The sequence below is a fragment of the Lycium barbarum genome, chromosome 8 (assembly GCF_019175385.1).
Source record: "Lycium barbarum isolate Lr01 chromosome 8, ASM1917538v2, whole genome shotgun sequence".
Classification (NCBI taxonomy): Eukaryota; Viridiplantae; Streptophyta; class Magnoliopsida; order Solanales; family Solanaceae; genus Lycium; species Lycium barbarum.
The window spans coordinates 2,204,205-2,222,379 of record NC_083344.1 but is presented as its reverse complement, the minus strand read 5'-3'; the positions used below and the strand labels follow the sequence as shown (position 1 = coordinate 2,222,379).

Below are 18,175 nucleotides of genomic sequence, written 5' to 3'. Positions count from 1 at the left end.
AGAGTGAATTTGGACGTTATTAAGGGGTCAAGTTTTACATTTTAAAAAAGTTTGAAATCATGATTTAGAATCCCAAATCCTACTTTTTAGAAAATTTGTGATTTGAAATCAGGACGTGAAGTTAAAGTTAAAATTATGTTCAAATTTCATAAACAAATATTGATTTCAAATCACGCCTACTTAACCAATAATTGCGACCGCGCGAGAGAAAATCCTGATTATAACCAGTCCAACAAAGGCCTAGAACAAGTCAACAGTAGCACTAGCATAATGATGCGGTCGTAAAAGGGGTCCGCGCATGTGCAACAGTCAATTTCTCTGTGAATTTTAGAATTTGGATATTTCACATTTGTAATTCTGATGCCCTCTCGCCTTTTTTCTTTTACTGTTCTTTTATTTTATGGTTTTTGTCAACATTGATAATCCTTCCCTTGTTTTGTTTGTCAACATAATATTTCAAAAATAAATTTACTTGTACAGAAGGTTGTTTGAACCTCAGCTTAAATATCGCATAGTTAACGTTTATTAATAAATAAGATGAAATTAATAATATTAATGGGTAACAAATAATGTGGGAATATCTTTTTCTTAACAAAGTTGGAAAATAGTTTTCCAAATTTATTCACTTAAATCTTGACTTTTAAAAATAAAATAGAGCACATGTCTCTCATCTAGATGTGTACTTGATGAAATTGAGAGAAAGGGTAATGGAGAGGAACTGAATCCATAAAAAAGTAACTAGGAGCCCGTTTGGATTGACTTATAAGTTGCTTACAAGCTGTTTTCAGTTTTTTTGAGTGTTTGACTGACCGGCTTAAAGTCATTTTGTGCTTAAAATAAGCTCAAAAAAATAATTGGGCTCATTTGACTTAGCTTATCTAAAACAGCTTATAAGTTGAAAATAGCTTATAAGCCAAAAAAAAATTAGACTACCCAACTTATAAACTGCAAACAGCTTATAGGCTCATCCAAACAGGCTCTAGATGGTTACATATTTAGTCCCTAGTAAAAAAATTTTTGTTTTTGTTTTAAATGAGTCAACCACTAAGCGTATTGTTTTTTATTTTATTAAATAATAAAGTTGTCCCAACATCAACAATTAAGAAAACGGAAAAGGAAATTTCTACACTCTATTACACCATCTCTCTAAAATCCCTAAAAATTACGGTTCACTTTCTACTCCATTTGCCGATTCAACTCCCTTGAAGCTCAGCTGTAACATGAGGATCGGAGATGCAGAGAGTTGCAGAGTTCAGGTATGCAATTTTAATCCCTTGTATTCTTTCTTGAATTGGTAGTTATCAGATTTGCCATTGTTGCTGAGATCTTCTATGTCTGTTCCTGCTGCAATCTGCTATGTTTGTTCCTGCTCTAGTTGTTGTGATTTGATACTTCATGAGTTTTGAGATTAGTAGCATTTCCAGCTTGTGTTAATAATCAGATGATGTGTATCTTGAATAAGTGTCAGTCCGGTAACCCATGGTTGACCCCATTGATATGTCCCTCTAAGCTTTCACCAGAGGCATGGTTAACAACCATCTTGAGATTTTCTCTAGGTTTTGGACACTATTTAAATAGACAGGATACCTCATTCTAATTTCAACCAAGTAAGGATTATGCTAGCACCTCAAAATAAACTTCAGATGATATGTGCAGACCTGCAAAGTGTAGTGCCTGTTGCTTCTCAACTATTGCTAATCCTTCAATAGGATGAGCCAAAGCCAATACCACACATTGAAGTATTGTCAATAGTTGAGTTACAACTTCACCCGTATAATCCCTAGGCCCTATAAACTTAGCATTCCTGATCCGTAGATTAGGTATTTGCTGCTTTTCCAGATTTTGGATTTTTCTCCCTACACAAGGTAGTTCAGAAAAACTATTAAACTCAGATGTACCTGTAAAATCAAAAGCACGGTTAGTTAAAAAATCAGCCACACTGTTGCCCTCCCTATAAATATGTTGGATTATCACATTGCAACTCTCCATCAACTTTTTTACTTTATCTACTTCTGATATAATGCACCAGGGTGGATCCCACTGCCCTTCCACCACCTTCTTTAGTAGTAGAGAATCTGTTTCCAAAATCAAAGAATGACAGTCATTTTCTACACACCAAATCAGCCCCTTTAACACAGCTTTTGCTTCTGCTACAATATTTGTATTATCACCTATCTCTGCACATTTAGCATAAGTCAAATCTCCTTGCCAATCCCTCACACAAAATCCGTAAGAGCTAGGTCCTGGGTTCCCTCTTGATGCCCCATCAGTATTACACTTAAACTATCTTTCAAAAGGCAACTTCCATTGAACAACCTTTGTGATGATTCTAGGCTGAATCACTTCTAAACAATGAACCAAATCAGGCCATAAAAAGGGCAAATTACTCAACCAAGGAAATCTCTGTTTTGTGAAAAAATATAGGTTATTATTCACTTCATGTACTACCCTTCTAAAACTCACCTGTCCTCCATGCCTTATTGTGTTTCTCCTTTTGCATAATTCCCATGTAATCATTGCTGGCATAGCCTGAATCACAGGCTTCACATTTTCACTACACTGTACTGACCACGCTCTTATTGTTTGCTGTAGTTGAACTCTATTAATTTGCACCCATGATGCCTGTAAAAATACCTCCCATACTCCTGCTGCAAAGTTACTTGTTAGGAAAAGGTGTTGCATTGTCTCTTGATAAGGAATTCTGCAGCAATAACACCTAGAAACCATTGCAATCCTCATTCTCATTAGGTTATCATCTGTAGGAATTATCCTTTTCCATAGTTTCCATAGAAAAAAAAAAGAAATCTTGAATGGAATCCCCTTCCTCCACAACTGTTTGAAGTCATCCTGCACATGCCCTTTATGTCTTAGCAACTCCCAAGCAATGTTTAAAGTAAACTTTCCTGTGCTTGTTGGCATCCACCAAACCCTGTCCCATACACCATTAAGATTCTCAATAAGAATTTCTTCCTTGATATGATCAACTACGTCTGCTGGGAAATTTTATTGTAACAAATTCTCATTCCAGTTCCCTTCTTCAATCAATTCTGCGACATCACCCAGATATTCATTGATGGGATAATCATTGGGGACCACATAATGTAAGGCATCCAATTTTGTTGAATTTTCATGCCAAACATTGACTGAACCCCCTTTAATTTTCCACCAAATCTCATGTTCCATGGAATCTCTTTCTTCTAACATTTTCTTCCAAACCTGAGTTCCTCCTTTCCATTGGACTAATGTGGGTGCCAACTTTTTACAATATTTATTCCACATGTAGTTTGCCCAAAAAGAGCTTGTGGTCCTGAATCTCCACCATAATTTAGCAAACATAGCATTAGAAACATCAAATAGAGATTTAAAGCCTCAACCTTGATACGCTCAAATTATACCTTTAATATTAGGAGTAAGCGGTCATTTGTCAAATATAGAACCTAACTAGGTTGAGGTTGAATCCCACAGAGAATATAATAAACAAATATACTTGTCAAGTATAATGCTCGATTATTAGTCTATATTTCATGGGAGAGGAGAATATAGTAGTAGTTGGGTTGTTTGTTCATTAAAGACTAAGAGTAGTAATAAGATGTAAACTATTGGTAAATGGGACCACGGTTGTGGTTCCAATGGAAAGTAATGCGCTTGGGTATCAATTCAAATTATTCATATGCCTCAATAACCACGGGTCACGTGAATCTTGCTAAAAGTTTTCCAACCAAATTAGTAAATTTCATCCTAGGCTTTTCCAAGCCCTAGAATGTTTTAAATGAGAGCACCCATTTAGCCTCAACTAGCTTTCCTATTCCTGGCTCAAGCTATTAGGTGGATTTAATGACCCAAATTGTTGCGATTAACTATTTTCCTAATCTCTACTTTGATTTATTTTTCAAGCAAAGTAATGGTAAAAAGGCACAAGCAATGTTGTATACCATCACAAGACATTAAAGCATGAAAAGTTAATAGAAAACACCATTAGCATATAAATGAAGTATAAATACGAAACCCAATCGCATAACTAACACATTTGGTCCCACAACCTTAGCCAAAGGGTTTAGCCACTAATATTCATTAAAAGTAAAGCAATAGTAAAAAGTGTATTCATAAAGCTTACAAAAGTATTGAATGGAGAAGATGACAAAAGTAAAGGAATCTCTCTTAAAAGCTCCACCAAACAATAATAAATAAGCTCCACAAAAAAAAAAAAAAAACTTAAAATGTGTAGAATAATCTGAGTCCAAAATCCTAGAAATCTATTTATAGACTTTCCAAAACGGGAACAAATTCCAGACAAAAATACCCCTGCGCATCTGATGCGAATCGCACTTGGTGTAGCACGTGCAACTTGCGAGTCGCAGGTTGCACCAAAGTCTCGCAGGTACTGCATCTTCAAGCAGCTGTGGTGCAACATCTCCTGCATCAGGTGCGACTCGCATGCACAACATGCGACTCGCAGGTGGTGCTCGCATGTGCTGCACCACTATCTTCAGTTCTAGCCATCTCTATCATCAGATGCTGCAGCACCTGCGACTCGCATGTAATACATGCGACTCGCAGGTGATGTTTTGGTTCACTTTAGCTTGTTTTTGCTTCATTTTGCCTCAAGTTGCTTCCACCACTTGTTATTCTACAAATTATCACAAGAACACGAAAAACGACATTAAAAGTACTTGAGGATTCACAAAAGACTAAGCAATTGACATCGAATGCGCCGTAATTTCACGGCACATCAACACCCCAAACTTGTACTTTTGCTTATCCTCAAGCAATTAAAGCAAAACTATAATATATAACAATTGCTAAGGTACTATAGTGATGATAGTGATCAGTTAAACACACCCATTTAAAATATGATATCCCCTACCTCTTGTTGCCAAACATGGTGCATTTTCTCAAAGGTCAAGCATTAACCAACCGCTTCACTTGGTGACATAATGTTACTCTAGCTTTTAAGGGAATGGCTTCAAATGATGCGTCAAGAAGTGATTTTTTTTTTTTTCATTAAGCTTAGTAATCCACACGCTCTCACAAAAGACCAAAGAAAGTCCCACATACATATATTCACACATAGCAACTGGGACAAAAGACGAATAAGGAGAGAACAACTCATACTCAGAAAAGATGATGTGCAAGTACACAAATGCGATGCCATAAGCTTGCCCTTTAAGTATTTTTCCACTAATGTAGACACACTTTGTTCAAAATCAACTAGGACTTGCGTGTTATAATGAAGGTTCGGGGTTAAGGTGGGGTGTACTTTGGGTAAGAGTGACTTGATGTCTCCCTAAGCATTTTCGAACACGCTTTCTTCACCTAATTCGTCCCTTCTACATCATTTAAACATTTACCGCCCATTAGGACCTCCTTTAGCCAACACCATTATTACTTCCCTAGCTTCCCCATTTATTTCTTAAGTCACAACCATTACTTACACACTCGTGTTCACAACTAAACATACAATCTATATGTACATATACACATCTTTCTTATACATATATATGTACATATACACCTTTTTTTTTTAGTGTGCCCTTTAACTTTCCATCACATACTGCACCATTTATTGCCAACCACCACCCCCAAACTTAGGCGTTTTTGCCTTTTTTAGCACATTCAAGTTGCTTAGGGGGATAGGGTGCCAAAAGGTGAGTAAACAAGGGACAAAAAGGGACAAAACTTGTCACAAGGTTGAAATAAAGGAAAAGAAAAACAAAGTTAAGGCTCAAAAAGGGGTTAACTAGGATAGATATGCAATGGGTAGGAATATTTAGGTTTAGTGGCGATCCAAAGAAAGCCTAATATCCTCTTTCAAACAAGTGTAGTTTAGGATTTTGCCTTGAGACACTTTCCGGGCAAGTTCTAGATCACAATTATGCACAAGACTAGAACAATAACATCTCACAACACATGGCATATGGATTACTTGACTATCTTCTAATTACTTCGCAACCCATCACTCTATGCTTTGCACAACAACTATGTCATCAGATGAGTCATGTTAGTGTTGCAAAAAAAAATAAAAAAAATTGGGAGGAGTATTATTAAAACAAGATGAAAACATTTATGCTATTAATTGATCAACCATCACTATCATATTTGACAATGAAAAACTAAGAGTACACAAAACATAACAACAAAATAAAACATGAATCATGAGCTATCCCACCCCCCAACAAAAGAATATGCAGTGTCCCCAACGCATCAAAATGTAGTACAAGAGATGAGTAGCTCACAAAGGACGCATCAGGCGTCCGGTGGTGTCTGATCAGCAGGAAGGACCTCCAATGGAGGCATTATCAACGGGACCGTCTCAGCAGCACCCCTCCACCGCCGTCGCCGGCTTAGGTGACACTATATCAGGGCCTACTGATGGGGGTAATGGCATATCAGTTGGGGAAGCTGCCGATGAACTGGCCTCACTTGCCCTCCGGGGCTGGCTCCCCCCCCCCCCCTCTCTGCTTGCCTCAAAGGATTGCTGCAAGGCCACAAATGTGTCAATCTCATCCTCCGAAATACCAGCAGCCTGTGCTGAAGCGCGTGCCTCCTTGAGGCGCTCTCTCGGGATGCGTGCTCTGTTACACCAGCTCGAGGGTCATTCTCAAACTCCTCTTCGGACTCTTGCTCACTCTCCTCCTCTTCCTCTTCTTCTTCCTCCTCATTTTCTTCTTCTTCCTCAGCCACCTCCTCAACTTCTTTCTTGGAAGGCATGGCATGTGTTGTGGGCCCAGTGGAGAACAATGAGGCACCGGATGGTAGAATGGGTGCACTAAGCTCAATGTCCGAACTTTCAACACCCGAATATCCTCCTTGACCGTTGCCAGGTCAGCCCGAATGGCTGGAAGTCCTCCTTCACCACACCCCTCGATTCTCTTACCGAAGATCGATCTGGCATGCATGCTCCTTAATTTTGTCCTGCTCATTACGAATATCTTTGACAGCCTGAGTATATGATGCCATCACTGCCTCAATAGCCTCTTTCACAAAATTAGGAAGCTTCTCCACCAGCCAATTTACCTTAGCATTCGCTGCCCGAAGCACTCTCATACCCTCACCAGAAACACCACGAGCTGCTGTGGTGGATGGTGGAATAGGGGCAAAGGGACCTGAAGTGGAAGATGGAGCACTTGGAGGGTCAGGCCCCGGAGCGGGAGGCATAGAACTAGGAGCTGTAGCATCATCATCTGTGGCCAAATCCTCAGGCTCGAGAATGTGAGCATTAAGTACTGTTGTCGATGCTCTCGGTGCTGGACTCACCCGCTTTCTCTTTCTAGTCCCTGTCCTCGGTTCCAACTTGGTGTAATCTATCGTTTGGTCAGCCTTTAGTATCCTATCCACCCGAGGAATATCACGAACCTGTTTTCTTCAGCATTACCCAATCGATAACTAAATAACAACGGAAGTTTAATAAATCTCAACATAGTAGTTATAGATAACAATATCTTAATCATCTTCCCATGTAGAGTTATAATCCTCAACAAATACATAACCCATAATGATAACATCTAAGAGTCTCTACCAAACAGACCTCGCATGTTAAGTAAAGTCTAAGAATTAAAAAGCATAAGGTAGATGAAGGATCTGCATTTAAGCGGTAAAACAGAGTAAAGGAAATCATTTTTGCAGAACAATTAGTTAAAACATCAAAAGTCATTCTTGCATAGAATCCCAAAAACAATTCTCTTCAAACCAATTGCACATACTCAAAAGCCCAAAACAAAAGGAAATTAAACACTCAAAAATCAAAACAAAACATTCTAAGTTTGAGATAAGCTCTCATTGACTGTCCTGAAACCTGATTAACGCTTTTTACAATCCAACTTCATCAATGTCAATGTTTTTAAGTGCTTCGCAACACTACCCGCATCTGCCATTTTATTTTCCATTAACAGCTGGTTGCTATTCCTGTTTCACCCAAATTGTAAGAGATAATCTCGTAAAATAGTTATTTCTAGTTCTAATTAAATAGTTGAGATTTGGGTAGAAAAATTGATAATGGAGTTTGAATTGGAGGAAAAGATGGAGGCTTTAATTAGGTGTTGAATTTCACGTTTGAGGTGAGTTAAGACTTGTCTTTACTAAAGTTCTTTTCTCATGAAAGTCATGCTCAATTATGTAAGTTTGGAGTTTTCTTTATACTTGTGAAATGTGGGAGGATTTAACTTCTTTTTATGGTTTAAGGTGAAGAATGTCATGATGTGCTTGAAGTTAATTCTAACGTTAATTCAATGGTAACCGTACGAAGTGTTGCTAATAATTTCATAATGAGGCATAACAGATTAGGTGGCCGTATAAAGGGCTCCGAGTAACCGTACAAATGGTTAACATTTTTTTTATATATTTTTTTTAATAATGAGGTGCAACATGAATGATAACTGCATAAAGGGTTATGAGCAGCCGTATAAAGGGTTGCTAATATTTTCATAATGATGTAAAAGATTTGATAGCTGTATAAAGGGTTACGAGTAACCGTATAAAGGGTTACTTAATGTTGTTCTGTCGACTAAAATAGCATAAAGAAAGTGAAAGAAGGACTTAATGAATTAAGTTATATGTTTCGAGTGATTATGTTTCTGCTTCAGTGTTGTATGATTCTTTATGATAAATTATGACTTATTTCCTCTCTTATACCTTCATTATCTACATATTTTGATCCTAGATCTCATTCAGACTTTAGCGAGGAGAATGTTGAGACTCATCGAGTACGGTAATTGTACTGACGTTCTCTTTTGGGAACCTACGTTGTCCTGCGGTACAACGTAGGTGCCAGTTTTGCAGACAAACAGGCTTCAGGCTAGAGATCATCGCTCTCCGTGCTTTTGGTAGCTCCACTTCTTTCTTTCGGTGGGGCCTCGTATATGTTTATTCATTTATTCCTTTATTTAGCATTTGTTTTGGGATTAGCCAGGAACCCTATGTCCTGTGCATTTCCTTTAGTACTCCAATAGAGGCTTCGTAGACGTGTTTTAGTTGATAACGGTACTCAGGGGCGGAGCCACATTAGCTCCAGGGGGTTTATCTGAACCCCCTTAGCGAAAAATTATAGTGTATTTTCAAAGTTAAAATTATTTTATTATGTATATATAGTAGATGTTGAACCCCCTGATTTCTTCGTGTATTTACCTTTTAGAATTTTTGAACCCCCTAGATAAAATTTCTGGCTCCGCTACTGACGGTACTTGGTATCATTTTCAGTACGTTTGAGTATTTATGGATTTGGAAATTCATTTGGATTATTTTAAGGATTGTTTGCATTAGAGTTTTGAGAGTTAAGTTATTTATTTAAATGCACGTGGGTTATGTGTTATGAAAAAGTACAAGTTAGAATAGTCAAGTTGGTTCGCTCGGTCAAGGCATCGAGTGCCAGTCATGGCTTGTTTAGAAAAGGGATCGTGACAAATTAGTATTCAATAAAAGACAACAAATTTATCAATTACCTAAATTAATGATTAATATTATTGCGGCAATATCAAGTGGCAACCAAATAATAGTCTTCCAATAAAACTCATTGTGTTTTTGGCACGAAGAATGTCATTTTGGAGGAAAATCTTTGACACTAGGAAGTCATCTTCCATCAAAATGAGGAAAATAACTTCCTCACTTAGGGTGAGTCATTGTCCATAGAACTATATTTAACTTTATAATAGTTGCTCCAACTAACAAAGAGACATTTTGACTAATCATTAGTATTAAAACATTTCATCAAGAAACTCTCCGATGTGCTAATATTATTATTAATTTGTAAGATGTATTTTTCAAGATAATTTTTCATTCACCGACAAAACACGGATTAGCAGTTTTTAGGAAAATATTTCCCGTGAAATTGAAAATAAATTACTTCTGTCATACAAGACAAAATCTCAGACATGACTCATTTACTTATAGACAATTACTCTCTCCGTCTCAAAATATTTATGTCGGTTATTAAAAATAGTTATCTCAAATTATTTGTTGTTTTAGAAGTTCAATGCACAATTAATTATTTTTCTCCATTTTACCCGTAGTAGAATTTTGTCATTAATGGAGATGACACATAAATAGAATAAACATTTTAATGGAGAGATTAAAACTTAGATATAAATAAGGGTAAAGTTAGATAATACCCCTCCCGCCTCCTAATTAATATTTCTTAAAGGGCGTCTAAGAAAATGACAAATAATTTGAGATGGAGGGAGTATTTATAGTTGACATTTTTTAGTAAGTTGATAATATATAATAAAAAATATTAATCGTGATGGTATAAAAATTAAACCTAATACTAACAAATATGTGCCAGAGTAAGTAAAAGCAATTAAAGAATTATTAGGGGATTGAGATTTGTAACCTCTACGATTGTGAAATAGGACTGCTGACACTCAATTTTGACCCATTATATTTTAAATTAATTAGTTGAGCTTCTTGAATTTCAAACAAAATGAAATACGTATTCGGAAAAGTCAAAAAAAAAAATATTTTTTAAACTAGTTTGGTGTTATTTAGCCATTTCACTTGGAAAAATATCCTAACATATATATTATGTATATTTTACGTAAATTTTAAGGATTAATTATGTTCAAATTAAGTGTTTAACTTAGTACTTATTTAAAATTGTCTAAATCAAAGTCACTTACGACTTAATTGCGATAATTAGCCCATATTTGTGTAAAATAAGTACTTTACTTTGTTCAAATCATGAAGCTTAATTAATTAATTGAGTGATTATTTCGCTTCATTTTGTCTCAAATTGGCCTAATCTCTTACAATTGAAACATAAAAGATTACCTTTTAAACTAATTTTTAGCCACTTTTTAATTCTCAAAGCAGCTTCTCCTTCAGCCCAATTAAGAATTCCCCAGCCTAAAATTTACGCAGACCCAGCCCATTATTTTTTCTCCCAACCCCAATCACTTCCTCATTTCTCCACTAGCGAAAAAACCAAACAAAACCATAACTCAGCCCAAAATTTACCCAGACCCAGCCCATTAACTTTATTTCCGGGTATTTTCAGTTATGTGATTGGTTTAGTAAAGTTTTTACGTTGAGCCCGCTGCTTTGTAGTTGATTCCTGTAGTTATGTATGAAGTATGAAATTGTTTGTTTATCGCTTTACGAATTCGTTGAGGATATAAAATGTGTTCTGGTATTGTTTATTTGTGGATAATCATCTTGGTTTAATAGTTCAAGCTCTCTCCCTGTTTTTTTTTTTTTTTTTTTTTTTTTTTTTTGAAATTAGGATATTCAAATGCAGTTATTCCCTTTAATACATTTGAAGAAGTTGAGATAGTCCATTCCTTGTTTGAGGTATTTTCATGTACGTTTTATTGACTGATAGTTTAAATTAGAACTTGAGCCCTCGTTTTATAGTATAGCTTAAAGCTAATGAATACAACGTCAGTTTACTGGTGTTTATCTAGTATAGTGTGGCAAAGTGGTTGCTGCTCTTTTCAGTTGGTGCATGGCTGAAAAATAGCTCTCTAAATCTTGTTTGAATTCAAAAGTAGATCCTGGGACCATGCATTGTCTTACCTTTTTCACTTAAGCAAATTGATGAATGATTGTAACAACTTATTCACCCTTCTGGTGAACTTGAATTCCCACGTTAGAATTAATATTCTTATTTGCTGAAGTTCTTAAAGACTATTCGTATTTCATGTTTTGCTTGAACCTTATTAAGAGAAATCCCGAAAATGTGTTAGAGGCTGCTATTTGTCTTGCCTATATTCTCCAGTAAAGTATCTCATTTAATCTTGTTGATTCCCTGTTTAAGAGTGTATCAATGAATGTGCTTATAAGTTATTTTGAGGCTGTCTTACCAGATCATTAATCCTTTACTTTTATTTTTTCTATGCATAAACCTCGACGAGTCAATGGACTCCTCCTCCGTCATTGTGTGTTGGGCCTTTGGCCCCACATAATATATTCTCACCGAGTCAACCCCGTAGCCAGCGGCCCGTCAACATCAACAGTAGCAGCAGCTGTCCAGAGGCGCAAGTGGGCCCGAGCCCATTGTTTACCCCGGATTCGGATAATAAATTAAATTTGTGAATGAGTATAGGATATGTGCTTTGTTCTTGATGTATGTTAAGGGGGAAAAACAAGTATTTGGGAGCTCCTTAGTGAAATGGCTAATGACGATAGTTTGCTAGTGATACGAGCGTTAGTGAACAAAGTATGATATTAGATGGATGGAATGCAATAACAATAATAACTGGTGGCCTTGGCCGAATCAAACAATGAGAGAGATTGTATATATGAATTCTTCTACTACAAGTGTTCTTGGAAAATAAAAGTGACCAACCCCCTTAAAGGAAGGGGACATGCCCTTTTTATAGTGGCACTCCCATGGTTCTCATACAATATGAGTTAATAAAATAATAATAAAAAGGACTGCTCTGCACGGATTTGGTGGGATTAGACTGACGGCGCCGTCTGACACACGCATGGTAGGTAGTTGACCATGACTGGACGTTACTGGCGCGTGACCCGTCTGCAACGGCCACACGAACAAACGGTCACTCGGGCTAACGGTCATGCGGACCAACGGCCATGAAAGCCCAGGTCCTCGGGCTTGGCCGTTTCAACGATGCAGAGGGTAGATCAGTCGGTGCCTTTGCTCAGCTTTGGCCCAGGCACTGTTTTGGTCAAGGGCGAGTAGCCTCGGGCGCATCATTGTTCCTTCCTCCGGTTCCCTTTCCACCGGTTCCCTTTCTACCGGTTTGGCTCACATCCGGTTCTTACCGTATACAGATAGCCCCGCACTTCTCGGATCTGCGATCTATCGGAGTAACGGGAAGTGGATAATTCCCTTAAACCGGTGGTTCCGGCAGCTCGTCATTGTCTTCTTATTTTGGCGGGAACGGTTGCGTAATGCGTCCCCTTTTATCGGCCACGTGTCCCGCTCCGGATGGCTCGTCTCTGTCAACCGCCTTTTTCATATCATTTCAAGTCACTTCGAATTAATGACGGGACACGTGGCGCCCCTCGATTGGCCGTCCTCGGTAACCGCTCCTCTTCTTTGCCTATATAAGGCCCTTCACCTCCTCATTTTTCCATTTTCACGCATTTGCTCTTCTTCAATCTCCACTTCATTTTCTGCACCTTTTCATCTTCACCACATACAATTAACTTCCCATTTGATCTGCTGCTGTTTCATTGATTCGCACAGCGTGCAAAAAGAACCAATTCTGCTCCCCTTGCTTTTAGTTATTACTAGTCTCTTCATCTTTCTTAAATCCCTCTCTTGGGCCTTCCTTCTTTCTCGTCATCACGATGTCTGAATCCACTTCTCATGATGCTCCACCGGTATCGTCCCCAGGGGCCGAGCCTGCGACCCCGGTTAAATTCGAGCCCACGGCCTCGGATATCATACCGGCTAAATTCAACTTTAACAAGGACCTTGAGGTCGAGAAGCCTTCCTCCGTTTCAGACAGGGGATTTGACGTGAGGCGGTATCCCTCATCTATCATCGAGGACAGGTTCGACATAGTCCGGGCCGATTGCGGGTGGGACACCCGTCCGGTTCGGGTTTTCGCCCCCGGGCCAGATGAATCCGTTACCGACCATCGTGAAGGGTTTTTGTATGTTTATACATACCCCTTCACTCTCAAACTCGACCCCCCGGTGGACCCGGTCATTCTCGACATGTGCCGGGTTTACAGCGCCACATTGGCTCAGATCAGCCCAAACGTTTGGAGGGTCGTAGCGTGCCTCCGGATGTTGGCCAACAACACAGAGGAGGAGTTCACACTGGCCCATCTGATACGCCTTTACTCCCCGAGGCTGTTCCGGGGTGGTGTAATGAAACTGGCCAAGCGGAGCCGGAACCAATTCTTCTTGAAAATGGATGAAGATCGAGACAGGGGATGGTTGGAGCGATATGTCCGGGTGAAGACCGAGGACATAATTCCAGCCGAGCACATGCCCTTCCCGGAGAAGTGGAATAACAAGCGTAAGCTCGAAGTCTCGAACAATTGCGTTAGTATTGCTTTGTCAAATTTTGATTCTGCTTTCTCACCGTTTCTTTCTTACTTTTGCCAGCCAATGGGTACGTTCCTCCGGTCATCCGGAATCTGAACGATTGGGTCACCGTGCTCCTCGCCCAGCATCCCTACGACGACCGGACATGGGCTCACCTGTCTCGTGGCCGATGGATTGCCCAAAATCACGGTAACCTTCTATTTTTATTCTGCTGCATTCCCCTTCATTCGTTTCGTCCTTTGACCTTTGCTAACATTTTGTCTTTTTAGGTTTACATAAGGGCTCGGTAGAACCTAGATCGGAGTCGGGGACCGCCCCTCCGGCAACGGCGCCCGAATTCGACACAGCGGGTTCTTCCCATGTCCTCTCCGATGCTGCAAAAAGAAAGTGGCCCTCCGAAAAGGGGCAGACGTCGAAAAGGAAGAAGGCAAGGAGTGTTGCTCGTCCTTCGAGGGAAGAGACGGATCCCGACATCATTGTTCGGAGAGTCGGCTCCGTTCCCACCGTGGCTTCAATACCGGAGTTGGCGGTCTCCGTTCCGCCCCTTCCTTCCGTCGGCGAAGGCCTCTTGGTTCCTACTCCACATTCAGGTGCGGAAGATATACTTTCACCAGCTCCTCTTCGGTCGATTGACTTTGTCGACATTTCAGGTGAAACTTCTTCGGAAGATGCTCCCCTTCAAAGAAAAAGGTTCGGGGGAGCGGTTGCTGTTGAATCCGATATAAGGACTGCCCCAGTGCCGGAGTGCGAAGCCCCCACAGACGCTCGTCCGTCTCCCGAGCACGATCCTGCTGCAACTGTGGAGCCCTCGGCCTTTGCCGAAATTATTGAGGCTGCTCCAAGTTCATCTACCCCGGCTAGGCAGGTGGATGATTTTGATGATATGTTCTCGAGCACCCCCCCCCCTACCGGAGAAGCAGCGGGCTTTGGTCATCTCCCTATTCCTCGGGCCACGAGGCCGGCCAACCGGATCTCCGAGTCAGGGGCCAGGGACAGCTTGGTAAACATCTTCCCGGCCCCGAGCGTAGAGCCAAGGAGAACCAGATCGGCCGTAGTCACCGTACCCGAGGACTGCAGCTTTCTGTCTCGCCCGGTGGGCGTAGCGAGCTACTTGCGGCCCCTTATTTCTGACTCGGACAAGCGCAAAATGACCGGGCTCACTTGGCAGTGCCTCATTAACGAGGGTATGCATGCAAGCAACCGGGTAAGCTCTTCTGTCATCCTTGTACAGTTTATCAATGGATTTTATCCTCACTTCGCCTAAGCCTTCTGACTTGTTTTACCTGTAGAGTGTGGTGTTGGTTAATGAAGCTTTCATCCGTGCCCAACATGAGATAGATGATCTCCGAGGCCAACTGGATGCCCAAGGCCGAGAAACGGAGAAATACCGGCATCTCCTTCAGGAGAAGGAGGAAGAGTTGAATCGGGCGGCCGTGCTGGCCAACCTTCGTCCTGAGCTCGATGCGGCTAAGGACGAAAACCGTCATTTGAAGGGTGAGCTGGTCGCTATGACCGACTATAACCGGAGCCTTGAGGCTGAAAAGATCGGCCTTAGCCGGGATAAAGCCCAGTTTTCTTCGAGGCTAGATGAGCTGGAGACCACGGTTTCCCGACTCCGGGGGGAGCTGGACTCGGTGAATGCTGATGCAACAACCCTGGCTGAGAGGAACCGGCGGCTTGAGTCCGAGGCTGCTTTGTCCGACGAGCGCAGGAGGGTGTTTGAAGAGAGAGCCAAGGAGCGATCTCGGATATACCAAGGCCTAAGAACCGAGCTCGAGGAGGCGGCTATTGCCAACAATGCCCTTAAGGCCGAGCTGGATGCAGCTACTGGTAGGATAAGTGTCCTTGAGGGGGACCGGGCCGATTTGGAAGCAAAACTGGCCAAGGCTGAGGCCGACTTGGATGAAACATGGAGAAGTGTTGAGGCGGCCGAGGCTCATACTGCTATTGTTGCCGAGTATGAGAAGTGTAAGTCTCGGCGGATCACCCTCGAGCAAGCCGAGCACGGTCTCTTTGATCTTCCGGCCCTGATACTCGAGGCCAAGAGGATGGAGGAAGAATCCAATCGTGCCCTCGGGTCCGAGTCAGACGACTCCGAGCGAACTGTGTCCGAGCACTCATCCTCCTCCAGTCATGCCGGATAATATGGGGCTTATGCCTTGCTTTTTGTTTTTGTTTTTTTGCCTTTGTAGGACTTTGTTTTTCTTTTGATGTAAGAGACATCCGTTGTATAAATGAAAAATGCATCTTTCTCGCTTCTTCGTTTGAATGTTTGCTCGCTGCTTTTGCTATAGTTGTTGGTCTGTTCTAGGACCAGTTCATACCCGCCGGTCTTATCCGATATTTTGGGGCCGGTAGCTTATCGAATTTTGGCTTGGATCATAGTGATCTCGTTGCCCTTGGCGAATTCCGACGAAGGTACCCGGCGTAGGGTATGCAAATGAGGCAGCGCCGATATACGACGGTTATCAACTGGGCAAAGTATATTTAATCATAGAGTTGTTATCCCAAGTTTTGATAACTTGTGTTTGCAAAAATGTTTGTACATATGAGAATTTTAACTCCTTCTTCCTTAGCCGTAGCAAATGTAAAATGGAACACGATTCACTATGATCGTTTGGTCCTTACATCGGAGGCTATGGCCGGTGGCCGGGCCTTAGTTTTGCCGTAGCAAATGTAAAATGGGACACGATTCACTATGATCGTTTGGTCCTTACATCTGAGGCTATGGCCGGTGGCCGGGCCTTAGTTTTGCCGTAGCAAATGTAAAATGGGACACGATTCATTATGATCGTTTGGTCCTTACATCGGAGGCTATGGCCGGTGGCCGGTGGCCGGGCCTTAGTTTTGCCGTAGCAAATGTTGAGCTTCTCCGTTTGTTTTAACCGGTGTCATCTTTGGTGTGGCATAGTACTCCCCTAGCACTTATCCGATCTCCAAGGTCGGGTGAGTGCTATTATGTCCCTATCGGAGGATGCGACACCGTGTGACCGGGTACTTGCCCTTCGTATTCGTCAAGTAACACGTTGTACTCGTTGCCTCATTAAAAACCTTGTCGGAAAACCCATTTTGGGACAAATCCGTACTAAGGAAAAGAGTGCAACACGTGTTTTCAGATCTGGGCTCTAATTTTGTCCCTCACTTGGCTTCCTGCAAAAGGAGAAAAGTTGATAAGAGAATACGGGGAGTCCATACCTTAGCAGTAGTATCTCTTTAGGTGGGCCACGTTCCAGTTATTACGCAGACGTTGCTCGTCCATAGACTCCAACTGATACGACCCTTTGCCCGTTATACCGGTTATCTTGTACGGGCCTTCCCAGTTTGGACCCAGCTTTCCCTCGTTGGGGTTCTTGGTGTGCAAGGTAACTTTTCGAAGTACCAAGTCCCCAACTTGGAAGTGCCGGAAGTTGGCTTTTCAGTTGTAATATCTTTCCATCCTCTGTTTCTGGGCCGCTATGCGGACCGCCGCTCTTTCGCGCAGTTCATCCGTGAGGTCGAGCTTCACTGCCATGGCCTCCCCGTTTGACTCTTCGGTGGTATACCTGAAACGGAGGGTCGGTTCGCCAACTTCCACGGGGAAGAGGGGTTCGGCTCCGTAAACCAACGAGAACGGGGTTTCCCCTATGCTCGACTTGGATGTGGTTCTGTAAGCCCACAATACCTCCGGGAGTATCTCCCTCCAATGATGCTTCAAGTCTCTTCCTCAGATTTTGGATTATTGTTTTGTTCGTTGATTCTGCCTGTCCGTTCGCACACGGGTGATATGAGGTCGACACGATTTTCTTGATCTTCAACCCCTCGAGGAAACTGTTGACCTTTCCACCCACAAACTGGGGGCCATTATCACTGGTTATCTCGGAGGGGATGCCGAAACGGCATATGATGTGATCCCATATGAAGTCGATGACTTCCTTCTCTCTTATCTTTTCGAAAGCCTGCGCTTCAACCCACTTAGAAAAATAGTCAGTCATAAACAAAATGAAACGGGCCTTACCTGGTGCCTGAGGCAACGGACCCACAATGTCCATTCCCCACTTCATGAAAGGCCAAGGTGAGGTCACCGAATGCAGCAACTCCCTGGGCTGGTGAATCATCGGAGCATGCTTCTGACACCCGTCGCATCTTCGGACAAAACTTTTTGCGTCTTCGTCCATCTGATTCCAGTAATAACCGGCCCTGATAATTTTTCGAACCAAAGCTTCCGCACCGGAGTGGTTGCCGC

General features: G+C 41.5%; 1 long non-coding RNA gene across 1 annotated transcript; it reads left to right on the top strand.

The window, feature by feature from the left end:
- Nucleotides 1-724: 724 nt before the first annotated feature.
- On the top strand, nt 725-9,103 carry LOC132605655 (uncharacterized). The gene is made up of 2 exons (XR_009569301.1): nt 725-1,256; nt 8,761-9,103. It is a non-coding gene; the product is annotated as an uncharacterized LOC132605655 (long non-coding RNA).
- Nucleotides 9,104-18,175: the final 9,072 nt, after the last annotated feature.